The 14065-nt window shown below is 39.0% G+C and overlaps 1 protein-coding gene across 1 annotated transcript in view; it reads right to left on the bottom strand.

Annotated features, from left to right (window-relative positions):
• Positions 1-13236: 13236 nt before the first annotated feature.
• Positions 13237-14065, bottom strand: part of abhd17c (abhydrolase domain containing 17C, depalmitoylase) — a 10717-nt gene continuing 9888 nt past the window's right edge. The window contains exon 3 of the mRNA XM_029426888.1: positions 13237-14065. This exon is cut by the window's right edge and continues 2049 nt beyond it. The gene's annotated coding sequence lies outside the window, so the exon portion shown is untranslated.

The following is a 14065-nucleotide window of genomic DNA, read 5'->3' as shown; positions in this document are numbered from 1 at the left end:
GTGTGTGTGTGTGTGTGTGTGTGCGCGTGTGAGAGAGGGGTGTTTTGGAGGGGTAGGCTATTCCTACTTCATTAAATCCTTGAAAATCTTGGATTTTAAAAATAACAAGGTAAAATAAAAAAAATAATAAATAAATAATAAAAGAAAGAAAGAAAGTTTTTTATCGACTGTGACTGACATGTACTCTTCTCAGTCAGCTGTTCAAGTATTGTCTGTAACTCTTGTCTCCTCAGATCTACTGTTTGCTAAGGGTGTTTCAAAGTAATTTTTTCCACACTGCCAGGGATATAATTACGGTTGGGAAATAGTAATTTATTTTTTGTTGGCAGAAAATTAGTCAAGTTCTTTTTCAACCATCTTCTGCAATTAACCAATAGAATATCCACAAGTCCACCAAATTACAGGACAACATGTATTGTTGAGGACAACACAGTTTTCTGTTCTGACACCTGTAGCATATCAGCAGGACAATTCCATATGTCAGTGCCTTCTTAATCCATTACAAATCGTTTATTATATTGTTTTATAAAATGTAAATCTTGCAATCTTTCTTTCTAATCTTACAAGACAAAAATGATTATTTCATAATGTCATGACAGTAATGTTGTCACCCACTTCTCCCCTTTCAGCCAATAACATACCCTCTGCCTCTCTTAAACTCGCTCAACAAATGCTACCAAATTTAGCCAGTTAGCTCCTGAAATAACAATGGCATATTCTGAATCAACCATCTCGAAGTCTCACCAGACCTTTGGTTAACAAAAATCTGTGGGCGGGCCCAAAGTAAACATAAGAGTGAGTGAGTGTTTTGATACAATCATAAGCTCAGTACGGTATACAATCATAAGCACATTCTCCCTATCTATATGCAGCATATGCACTAGCACCTTATTTACATGCACAGTTACATGTCTTTATAGTGTTGAAATGTGTAACATTAACTCAAAACTGTTCAATGTCTAAGATCTGCCAGAATGTAAACTTAAAACTTAAAAACAATGGACTAACATTATGAACAGAGTGTGAAGAGGTAACAGTGATGACGTTATGTGAAAGACATCTATGTGTTGTGTTGCAGAGCTCTCTACTGAAGTTAGCATGCTAATAGCTAGCTGCGCTCCGTCCAGTCTGTAATACCACTTGTTCCTCTAGAGGTGATAGTGAGTCACTGTAGCTGCAGTCTGCCTCAGAGAAAGAAGAAGTACAGATGACAGACTCAGCAGACTCAGGGTCAACATCACATCCATGATCTCTGCACGTTTTGATAGTTTGTTTTGATTAAATCCAAAGTGGCAGAAACGAGAAAAGACGGGAGGCAGCTTCGCCGGCAGTACGCCGGCTGGGAGATGAATAGATCGTCTTTTAGCAGTCAACAGATAGCTCTGATTTAGCCGACTCCCCGCCAGATCGTCAAATGTTCTGTTGCTCTCGTTGCAATGTAACACGGAGCGTACAGCCCCCAGTGACACAGTAACACACATAGCTGAGCTCCAATACACAACATAAAGAATACATACTTTAGTACTTTATAACTTAAAACACAATATATATATATATATATATATATATATATGACAAACTACTACAGCTATAATACAAACAGACATAAGAACTCTGAGGGCTGTGCAGAAGCAAACCATTTCCTCCAAAGAAAGCTGTGGAGGGAGCTGCATCTGTGTAAAGCTGGATATCCTGTTGCCATTGACGCATTTCTGTTGCATGCATCCTCCAGAAGGACTCTATTGCCGAGAAAGGGACTGGCTGCAGCTTTAGTTAAATGATGGGACAGGAAAGATTTGCTTGTGGGATTATGCAAATACATAACTAAGTTGTCAGGAAGTACTTATATGCCTTAATAGGTGTGCCAATGTGCCGTGCTAGTCAGTCTGCAGTTGTGGTGGGATTGTGGGAGCAGGTAGCCCATGAGCACCTCTACGGAAAGAGCTGGCGTGCAAGGTGGCAGTTAGAAAGAGCACGGCCCAGGTTGCTGAAATTATTGGTATGCCTATAGATGATGGGAAGTGACTGTGGACTGACTGTGCGTACTGTAATGACGGAGCTGGCTGAGAATCGCTGACTTGATCAGACTTCGGTTTGGGCCCTTGAGTTGCTGGACGAGGCTATTGAGCTACAGTGTTGGCTAAGAGAGAAAAGGGATCTGTGTTACTGTACCTAAGGTAACTAATCAACTTCATTTAATATTGAAAACCATGCATATTCCACACAGATCAGAATGTTTGTAATTAAAAAACATAAGATTTTATTTATTCAATCCCTTTTCTTCTCTGTTGATTTACTCTACACCAGTAAGCAGGTATGATTTAAGAATAAACATTCAATTTGTTACAAACAAAGCAGGAGAAAATCACTCAATGGCATGAAATGTTAACCATGTATAAAATGTATGATGTGATAAAACATACTTGATATTTTATTTTTAAAACGTGATTTGGGGCATCTGACATTAGTTTGCATAATTGGTCAATGACAAATAAATACAAAATTGTTCTAGGACATTTTAAACTGTAAAAGGACAGTGAGACTACTCGGCAGGACACAAACTCCCAGCTAAGCACACACACATGTATATAAAGCATTTGGGGACGGAGTCCTCAAGGGTCAGTGAGCATGATGCTGAATCTCTGGTAGCTGAGAGATATTAACTGTTGGATATCATTTCACTGTCAAGACTCAAACCTTTTGATCAATCCTAAACCTAAACTAAACTATAACTCTTTTGAAAGCCTTGTTCTTACGCTCTAAAACCCAACATGGAAAACAATAAAGCCAGTTGTATTTGTTACCGTGTACCACACTCCTGATCCATATTCTGAATTTCTATCTGAATTCTCAAAATCTTTATCAAGTTTAGTCCTTAAAACAGATAAAGTAATTATTGTAGGTGACTTTAATATTCATGTGGATGTGGATAGTGACAGCCTTAATTAATAATGCATTTATCTCAATATTAGATTCAATTGGGTTCAGTCAGAATATACATGAACCAACTCACTGTTTAAACCACACTCTGGACCTTGTTCTGGCATATGGTGTTGAAATTGAAAGTTTATCAGTGTGTCCACATAATCCTCTTCTGTCAGACCATTTTTTAATAACTTTTGAAGTCCTGTTACTGGACTACAAGCCAGTAGGCAAAATATCCTACGCTCGATGTCTATCTGATAGTGCTGTGACTAAACTCAAGGAAATTATTCCATCAGCACTTAATTCAATACCAGGACTAATATAACGGAGGACTCCAATGCTAACTTTAGTCCCTCACAAATTAATCATCTTGTTGATAGCGCTGCAGCCTCATTGCGAATAACGCTCGACTCTGTCGCTCCTCTAAGAAAGAAGATAATAAAACAGAAAAAGAAAGCTCCATGGCTTAATTTAAAATCCGCAAACTAAAACAAAAGTCGAGAAATCTTGAAAGTAAATGGCGTTCCACTAAATTGGAAGAATCTCGTTTAGTCTGGTTAGATCATCTTAAAACATATAAGAAGGCTCTCCGTAATGCCAGAGCAGCTTATTAGTCTTTATTAATAGAAGAAAATAAGAACAACCCCAGGTTTCTTTTCAGCACTGTAGCCAGGTTGACAGAGAGTCACAGCTCTACAAAGCCTTCTATTCTTATATCTCTCAGTAGTGACGACTTCATGAGCTTCTTTAACAATAAAATGATACTTATTAGAGACAAAATTAATCTCTTCCTGTCCTCAATTGGTAATGACTTGACCTCCGGAATTTCAAAAACAGCTGTAACTCCTGAAATATATCTAGACCGTTTTACTCCAATCAAACTTAACCAACTAACTTCAACAATCTCATCGTTTAGAAAAAAAATGTCACTTTTTGGGCTTATGAGCTACTTTTGAAATGACCAGGTCCAAGTGAACTATCTGTATTAAAAAAAAAATGCTGCCAGGGGGGGGTTGCTGGTGCGTAGTTCACTCCACTCCTCTCCTTTCCTCCGCTCTGTCTCTGTGTGCGGGAGAGAAACAGTGGTGAATGCGCAAGGCAAGAAAAAAACAATAAACTTGAATTTCTGGGGGCGTGGGGTTCCGTTGGGGGAATATATATGTATTTTCTTTTTAACGATGCGCGATCTACACTACGATCGACTTTTTGGGCACCCCTGGTCTAAGATATTAACCTATCTTTTAGACCCGATTCCAACTAAACTGTTTAGAGAAGTTTTACCCTTAATTAACACCTCGTTATTAAATATGATCAACCTGTCTCTATTATCTGGCTACTACCACAATCCTTTAATTTAATAAAACCACTTCTTGAAAAGCCTAGTCTTGATCCAGAGGTTTTAGCCAACTATAGGCCGATATTTAACCTTAGCATTCTCGCTAAGATCCTTGAGAAAGCAGTTGAAAAACAGTTGTGTGATTTTTTACATAATAATAGTTTATTTGAGGTTTTTCAATCTGGATTTAGAGTTCATCATAGCACAGAGACGGCACTGGTGAAAGTTACCAATGACCTTCTCTTGGCATCAGACAAAGGACTTGTCTCTGTTCTTGTCTTGTTAGACCTCAGTGCTGCTTTCGACACTGTTGATCATGACATTCTACTGCAGAGACTGGAACATTGTGTTGGCATAAAAGAAACCGTACTGAGCTGGTTCAAGTCCTATTTATCCGAGCGATCTCAATTTGTATGTGTTAACGATAAATCCTCCATGACAGCCAAAATCAGTCTTGGAGTTCCGCAGGGTTCTGTACTTGGACCGATTCTCTTCTCCTTATATATGCTTCCTTTGGGCAATATTATAAGGAACCACTCTATAAGCTTTCATTGTTATACGGATGATACCCAATGATATCTATCAATTAAACCAGATGAAACCAATCAATTAGCTAAACTTCAAGCATGCCTTAAGGACATAAAAACTTGGATGTCTAGTAACTTTTTGATGTTAAACACAGACAAAACTGAAGTTATTATACTTGGCCATAAACGCCTCCGAAACGCATTTTCTAATGACTTTGGCTTTGGATGGCATTAATTTGGCCTCCAGCACCACCGTAAGGAATCTTGACGTTATCTTGGATCAGTCTTTTAACTCCCACATAAAACAAATCTCAAGGACTGCCTTCTTTCATCTACGTAACATTGCAAAAATAAGACACATCCTGTCTCAAAATTATGCAGAAAAACTAGTCCATGCATTTGTTACTTCAAGGCTGGATTACTGCAACTCATTGTTTTCAGGCTGTCCCAAAAAGTCGCTTAAGACTCTTCAGTTGATCCAACATGCAGCGGCACGTGTATTGACAAGAACTAGGAAACGGGATCATATAACTCCTGTATTAGCTGCTCTGCAGTGGCTCCCGATAAAATACAGAATAGAATTCAAAATCATTCTCCTGACTTACAAAGCAATTAATGGTCAGGCTCCAGCATATCTTAACGATCTCATAGTACCTTATAACCAACTAGAGCATTGTGCTCCCAGAATGCAGGGCTACTTGTAGTTCCTATAATCTCTAAGAGCACAATGGGAGCCAGAGCCTTCAGGTATCAAGCTCCTCTCCAGTGGAACCAGCTTCCAGTTTGTGTTCGGGAGGCAGACACCCCCTCCACATTTAAGAGCAGGCTAAAGACTTTCCTTTTTGATAAAGCTTATAGTTAGGGCTGGCTCAGGTTTGCCTTGGATCAGCCCCTAGTTATGCTGCTATAGGCTTAGACTGCCGGGGGACACCTCCTTGTTCTCCTCCTTCTCTTCCTCTCTCTTCTACTCAATCTCTATATGTATGCATTTATGTAAATGTAGGTTACTAACTCAGGGCAACATCCCCGGAGTTTCTGTGTCTCTCATGTGGTAGGTTGCCACTGATAAAGTTTATGTCAGGATCATGAATCGTGGCTGCGCCTGCTGCCCTGGTCCTGCCGGACACCAGGAAGCCTTTTTGACATTATTCTGGATTCATCCATACTTTCTCTTTTTGATCAACATCATTTCTGTCAAATGTTGTATTTTTACTATGTTGTTTATCCTGTACACACGACATCTATTGCACGTCTGTCCTTCCTGGGAGAGGGATCCCTCCTCAGTTGCTCTCCCAGAGGTTTCTTCCATTTTTCCCCTTTTAATTATGGGGTTTCTTTTAGGAAGTTATTCCTTGTGTGATGCGAGGGTCTAAGGACAGAGGGTGTCATATCCTGTACAGTCTGTAAAGCACACTGAGACAAATGTGTAATGTGTGATATTGGGCTATATAGATACATTTATTTGATTTGAAATTAAATATTGTAGTTCACTATAAGAACTTTTTATTAAGAAGACCATTATGGCGATTGTTGACTGTAGTTAGAGTGCATCCTTCCAGTTATGCAGGACTGCACTTTTAATAAAAACCTGAGCATAACCTTTGGACGTTGATTTTATGTTTTGTTCTTTAAAAGAACTTACGATCATCAGCTTTGATTGGTTTCATATCCTGATATGCAACACAATGCCCTGCATTGTGAACTGGCTTTGACTGCTCACTGCAACTTGAAGGACTTTACTTCAGTGTCAGTGCAGAGCGTGGAACGCGATGGCCAACTGGCATTTTCATTTTCCCAGTGGGAGGAACTGTGGAGGTTGTGCCATGGCAGTCCAGCGGCACACTGCAATGTTGTTACCAAGAATTACTGTGCCTTGCTTGGTCCCTTAATATTTTGGCCACATTCTTGAAAGCACAGAAATCACTTTATTCCTGTTATATGCGATAATGCGATAGAAATCGTTCAGGTTACATTTTTATAATTACTATTTTTTTTAAAGTTAGGATACTTCTGTCTTAATTGCTAGAGCAAAAACCACTTGGTTAACGTTAGGGAACATCTGCGGCCATAGTTAAAAGACAACGTTCACTGTCGGTAGGAAATGGGAAATGAACAGTGGTTTGCCAAGTTAAAGTCAGACATTTTAAGAACCATCCATCCACCCCGACTTTCACTTTTACTTCAGGCAGAAAAGAGTCACAAGTCCTCCGGACACTATATGGGGCTGTCACATGAATGTTTTGATATTTGCTGTATCTTTAGATTACATCTCTAGAGTGTATAATGTATCAAATTATCATAACCCCCACCCCACAAACTCTAAAAAGTAGAGTACAGTCACAAGGTATCTGGTACCACATCTAACTGTTCTGGAAATGTGTATTCATTATGTTTGTAAAAAATTGAAATGCTGTTTGCAGCTTCCTCCATCTCAACCTTCTCTTTAAGTGTTACATTTTAATGGTTTTGTTGTGATTTAATGGAATGTGTCATGTTTCTAGATTGTCAATCCCCCTGAGACAAATTTGTCAAATTAAAAAAGAAAATCAACCTTGACACTTTTTCATCTTCAATATTCTCATTCTCATCTGGGTCATAAGACAAAAACAGATCAAGTGCCTCATTCAGTTTAAGAGGTCTATATTAGTTCCCATGGGTGGAGGAGTGAATTTGCGAGACAGAATAAACTGTTGTGACTGTGACTTTAACTGGATATGAGAATCTTTCATGTTGTCAGTCAAAATATTTTGCTCAGAATATTTGGTTTTCGCAAAAGGAAGGAGAGGTCAAAGAGATGCTGTGGATGGGGTGTGTTTGTCTGTGTGTGCAAATGAAAGTGAGTGTGTGTTTGTGTTATTCTTTGCTCTTAATTACAAACCTACACATTCATGTTCTTTAACCCTCCTGTTATATTCGTTTTTCTGTAACAGCAACAATATTTGTGGGTCAATTTGACCCAGTACATGTTTATTTATCCAAAACATTGTCAGAAACCCCAAAATCCAGATGTTTTGTCTGTACATTATTTGTATCGCTTATTACTATCAATTCAATCAATATTTAATGCAATTGTGTGATTCACCTCTCACAGATCATGGTTTCATTTGGATCATTCACTCGTTTTTCACATAAAATAGATATTCAAACGTTTTTTTCTGTACATTGGAAAAACCTAGATATTAAATACATTAGTTTATGAGGGTGGCACAGGATTATATTTTTGAACTTTTTTTTTTCCATCAGGTGATGTTGATAAATAGAGATGAGACACCTCTTCTGTTCAGGGTCAAATTGACCCGTTCACTTAAAATCAAGCCAAATGAGTCATAAGGATTTTTATTGAAAGTAAACTTTTAGTGCCAAGTCGAGCACAACCCTCATGCCCTGATTCCTCTCTGGGGCTTCTCCAACCGGCTTTCCAGTGTAAACCTGCAGGTTAAGTGCATAGCTGGAGTTTGCATTACATGATGCCAATATTTTTATGAAATATTTTACCAGTTTGGAAGGCATGTATTGTATCTTAAATGGGCCACCAGCCTTTCATCTACCGTGACATTAGGTCCTGGGTTATAGAGTAGTGGAAGCCGCTCTACCCACTTGTCCCACACTGTCCTAATAGCTGCCAGCGTGTCTCTCTCACGTTTGCCAGCTCTTGTCTCAAGATTATCAAATCGGATTACTCTGGAGAAAATTAGTCTGGGTCTCCAGAGACATTGTGGCTCGAAATATGTTCCTGCCTGTGTCTGCATCCCACAGGATGGCTGTCGATTCATCCTTGGACTTGCCCCAGCCATAATGAGGAGACCCAAATACGCATGTAAATGCTTTTCGTCCGACTCCTTCCACTCCTCCCCAGACACACGTCTCCCTTCCAGATTAGTCATTTCTAGAATGATTTTCTTTACTGAATTGGGAAGTACCAGCTCAAAAGCAGACTTTATGTCTGGTGGTGATGGCCTAGTGGTACAGCTTCAAAACAGAACACCAGAAGGCTGTGAGTTCAACACCAGGGCTGCCACCATTGTACCCCTGAGCAAGTTAACCCTGAGTTGCTCTAGGGAGACTGTCCCTGTAATTAGTTCACTGTAAGTCGCTCTGGATAAGACATGACCTGTAATGTAATGTAATATAATCACTGCCATCCTGGTGGGCCCTGGCACTACCTTCATGTCACATATGTTTGCTGCTGACGGTGTGGCATGGCGTCCATTGGGGGATAAGGACCACTGTAAAAGAATATTGACATTAATGTCTCATTTGGAGACATAGCAGTTTCTTCATCTGATGGTTCATAATAATAAGCTTTATTTGTATAGCACCTTTCATACAAGAATTGCAGCCCAAAGTGCTTCACAGCAAAAACATAACAATTAGTACAAGATTAGACAGAATAAGAGCATTTACAGTACACTAATCACAGTGTTGATGTAAATGAGTCTGAAGTACCATTATAAAAATAGTATAAAATAGCAGAATTAAAATAGTATAAAAATAGCAGAATTAAAATAGTATAAAAATAGCAGAATTAAAATAGTATAAAATAACATTGGAAATCATGCCTAGTTTCCCTATCTGTTCCGTACTTAACAACCCTACTGCCAGGAAATCACATTCATCACACCATTCTTGTAAATGGTTTAAACTATCAGAGCCATACTTTGAAAGCATGAGATCAACAATGGGCCCCTGTGGCCTTTCAACTGGTTTACTCCCTTCGGTTAAAGCCAGTTTTTCTCCAATACACATTTATCAGAGAAACTTCCTCTTTTTCCATTGGTAAAACAGTCTACTTGATCTCAGGTTTTTCAAAAATACACACTCTGAAATGTATCTCAGTTACCTTTACACATTCAATGTTAAACCAGGTATAGTAAAAAATGTATGAAATCATTTAAATTAGTTTAAAGTGGCATAGAGTAGCAGCATTAAAGAAATAATAATAATAATAATTCACCATTAAAAGGCTAAGATAAAAATATATAAAATATCACCATTAAAAGGCTAAAGTAAAGAGATATGTTTTTAGCTTACTTATGAAGATATTGAGCGAGCTTGCCTCCCTAATGTCTGCAGGTAAAGTGTTCCATAGCTTTGGTGCATAATTGCTAAAGGCTGCATCCCCAATTTTCTTTTGGATGTTTCTGGGAACATTTAATAAACCAGTAGTGGATGATCGTAATGTTCTTGGGGGCACATAGTTTATTAGAGAGTTGGCAGTGTAACTTGGTGCGGTTCCGTTTAGGGCTTTGTATACAAGAAGGAGGACCTTAAAGTCAATTCTAAAAGTTACTGGAAGCCACTGTAGAGCGGCTAACACTGGACTGATGTGGTCTCTCCTCTTGGTTCTAGTCAGCAGCCTCGCTGCAGCGTTCTTTTTGGGAGGCCGGTAAAGAGTGCATTACAGTAATCGAGTCGGCTTGAGATAAAAACATGGATTAGTTTTTCAGCATCCTTTTTGATTTATAAATTGTCAGATTTTAGCTATATTTCTAAGGTGGAAGAATTCAGTTTTTGTCACCTTGCTTATGTGGGATTTAAAGCTTAGATCTGAGTCTATGATAACACCAAGACTTGTAACTTCAGGTTTAATCAAAGGAGTAAGTTTCCCCATGTTATTCAGCATCGTTTCTCTTTTTGTTATAGGACCTACCAGTGGGTTTTCAGTTTTGTTCTCATTTAATTTTAAGAAATTACAGGACTGTCTCAGAAAATTAGAATATTGTGATAAAGTTCTTTATTTTCTGTAATGCAATTAAAAAAACAAAAATGTCATGCATTCTGGATTCATTACAAATCAACTGAAATATTGCAAGCCTTTTATTATTTTAATATTGCTGATTATGGCTTACAGCTTAAGAAAACTCAAATATCCTATCTCAAAAAATTAGAATAGTTCCTCAGACCAAGTAAAAAAAAAGATTTATAACAGCAAAACAAAATCAAACATTTGAAAATGTCCATTAATGCACTCAGTACTTGGTTGGGAATCCTTTTGCACGGATTACTGCATCAATGCGGCGTGGCATGGAGGCAATCAGCCTGTGGCATTGCTGAGGTGTTATGGATGCCCAGGATGCTTCAATAGCGGCCTTTAGCTCATTAGCATTGTTGGGTCTGGTGTCTTTCAGCTTCTTCTTCACAATACCCCACATATTCTCTATGGGGTTCAGGTCAGGGGAATTGGCAGGCCAATCGAGGACAGTAATGCCATGGTCAGTACACCAGTTACTGGTGGTTTTGGCACTGTGGGCAGGTGCCAGATCATGCTGGAAAATGAATTCCTCATCTCCATAGAGCTTTTCAGCAGACGGAAGCATGTAGTGCTCTAAAATCTCTTGGTACACAGCTGCATTTACTCTGGGCTTGATTAAACACTAGTGGACCAACACCTAGCAGCTGACATGGCTCCCCAAACCATCGCTGACTGTGGGAACTTCACACTGGATTTCAAGCAACTTGGATTTTGCTCCTCTCCAGCCTTTCTCCAGACTCTGGCGCCTTGACTTCCAAATGAAATACAAAACTTGCTTTCCTCTGAAAAGAGGACTTTGGACCACTCTGCAACTGTCCAGTGCTTCTTTTCCATAGCCCAAGTCAGACGCTTCTTCCGTTGTCTTGAGTTCAGAAGTGGCTTGACCATGGGAATATGGCTATTGTAGCCCATTTCCCGGACACGTCTGTGAACAGTGGCTTTTGATACCTGTACTCCAGCTTCAGTCCACTGTCTTTGAAGCTCCCCCAAATTCTGGATGCGACTCTTCTTCACAATGCTGTTAAGGCTGCGGTCATCTCTCTTGGTTGTGCAGCGTTTCCTGCCACATTTCCCCCTTCCAACAGACTTTTTGTGGATGTGCTTTGAAACTGCACTCTGTGAACAGCTTGCTCTTTGAGACATTTCTTTTTGTGTCTTACCCTCCTGATGGAGGGTGTCAATGATGGTCCTCTGGACAGCAGTCAGATCAGCAGTCTTCCCCATACTTGTGATTTAGTTTACTGAACCAAGCTGAGTGTTTTTCAAGGCTCAGGAAACCCTTGCAGGTGTTTCGAGTTAATTCAAGTGATTCGTTGAACACCCTACTAGTATACTTTTTCATGATATTCTAATATTTAGAGATAGGATATTTGAGTTTTCTTAAGCTGTATGCCATAATCAGCAATATTAAAATAATAAAAGGCTTGCAATATTTCAGTTGATTTGTAATGAATCCAGAATGCATGACATTTGTTTTTTTAATTGCATTACAGAAAATAAAGAACTTTATCACAATATTCTAATTTTCTGAGACAGTCCTGTATTGCTCATCCATTTATTTATTGCTGATAGACGCAAGAACAATAAGAGTGTTATCTTTTGAATGAGACCAAAAACATGCATATACTGCAAATGGAGAGCAGCTTTTAATTTACTTTGGGTGTGTCGTTTTTAGGCACTTTCGGGTAAATTCACGTACATGATAACAGGTTAATGATCGGATACTAGCCCCAAATTCTAATGCCATGAAGGTTACACATACTGTGCGTAGCCAATGTCATGAAATTATTTTTGCTTTTCTGCTTTAGGGGCCATGCTTCTCTTTTACAACAACTTCACTGCTTTGCCCACGATACACCTCTAGGAAGGGCGCCAGTGCTCGCAGTGGTGTGAAAATGGCCACGGCAGGGATTGGTTGGTAGAAGAGGGTATAAGAGTAATGTGTGGATGAGTGGCAGAGGGAGAGAGTGAGGAAGCAGACTATTGGCAATTAAGCAGAGAAAAAAGAAAAATAAATATGGCATGACTGCCTCCATTAATCATTCACCTGCTATACTCTTTGGATAAATACAGCAAAAAACAAGCCATATAGCCTGCACTGTTTTATTGTAATGTTTATAGATGTTTGATATAGATATAGAGTTTGGTCCTACTTTTTTGAGACTGTCTTTGGTCTCGAAGAAGGGAGAGAATTTTGATAGATACTAGGAGGAGATTCACCATTTAGTGGGTTATCTACAGATCTATGAGTATACCAGTATGAACACTTTATGAGTGGAAAATAGAAACAAAAATAACAATACAAAAATATGACAGCAGCAGACTCAAGCTCACAGTGTGCGTGCACACACACCAACTCACAGCCAGCCAGCTATTAAAACCTCCTGAAGCACTTTGTGACTGACCATAAAGTGTGTGCTGGTGGAGACCCTGCAGCCCTCTGATTTTGCTGTGTTTGACTGTATCCTCTGTCCATCTCTCTCCGCTGCTATGTGCTGGTACAGGCCACACAGCAGGGGGAAACGTGCGCTTTGGTTGCAATCATTCAAAATCCAGGCACCTTCCTGCAGGGTTGTTAGTGGACAAAAGCAGTGTTTCCATGAGCACCTCTGCCTCGTGTCGTAAAGACTTACCTATAGATACATTATCTAGATAACCATATCAAAAATGTACAACTAAAACCAAAACTACCAACATACCAGGTAAGAGATTTCTTTATTTTGTGCATGTCAAAATTATGGTGAAGCGACTCTCTAAAAATAAGCCTAGTAGACATGAAAGTCATAATACAGGTCTTTAATCTTTCTAACACAGAAACAATGAGGTCAGACACACACACTTCCATGCATCCTTTATTCCATTATAAGCATTAAAACATCCATTGTGCTGCCTTCTTGCAACTACAACATGTGACATTCTGTTTCACGGCATGTTTAAGGCTTATTTAATCTGTTTTACACATTACCAAAATCTGATTCTACTAGCCTCATCTGCCTTTCAATTGCATATTGTGATTCCAGTGTTAAAAGCAACGAGACTAGACTGCCCTTTGGAATGGCTAATATGTATAGAGAAGATATTTAAGTATACCATTACAGAGGATTATACAAACCAGCTTCAGACAGTGTAAATCAACATTAAGACTGGAAAAACCTCGTAAAAATGTCAGTATCAAAACAATAATCAGGACTAAAGCAGGGTCTTCATTTCCTTTTAGAAGGAGCTAGAGGAAATATACAAGAGGTGATCAAGGGCTTGTTGATCAAAAATTGTCCCAACATTAGTTATAATCAGAAAACACAAATACTCAACTGACAAACCATTTCACAGCAATACACGGATCAGTCGCACGATCCCTCAAACACAATCCTTCTCTAAAAACATGTTGGCCATTTACTTGAACATCGTTTTGTTTTATGTGGGGTTTTTTTTGTGGTTCTTTCAGATGTCTTTGGAATTTGAGTTGGGATAAGAAAAAAAAAAATATATCACAGGACTCAGCAGACAATGGTGGTGGTAAAATAG

Source organism: Cottoperca gobio, chromosome 3 (genome assembly GCF_900634415.1).
Source record: "Cottoperca gobio chromosome 3, fCotGob3.1, whole genome shotgun sequence".
Classification (NCBI taxonomy): Eukaryota; Metazoa; Chordata; class Actinopteri; order Perciformes; family Bovichtidae; genus Cottoperca; species Cottoperca gobio.
Note: the sequence above shows the minus strand (reverse complement) of the source record. Positions and strands in the feature narration are given on the sequence as shown.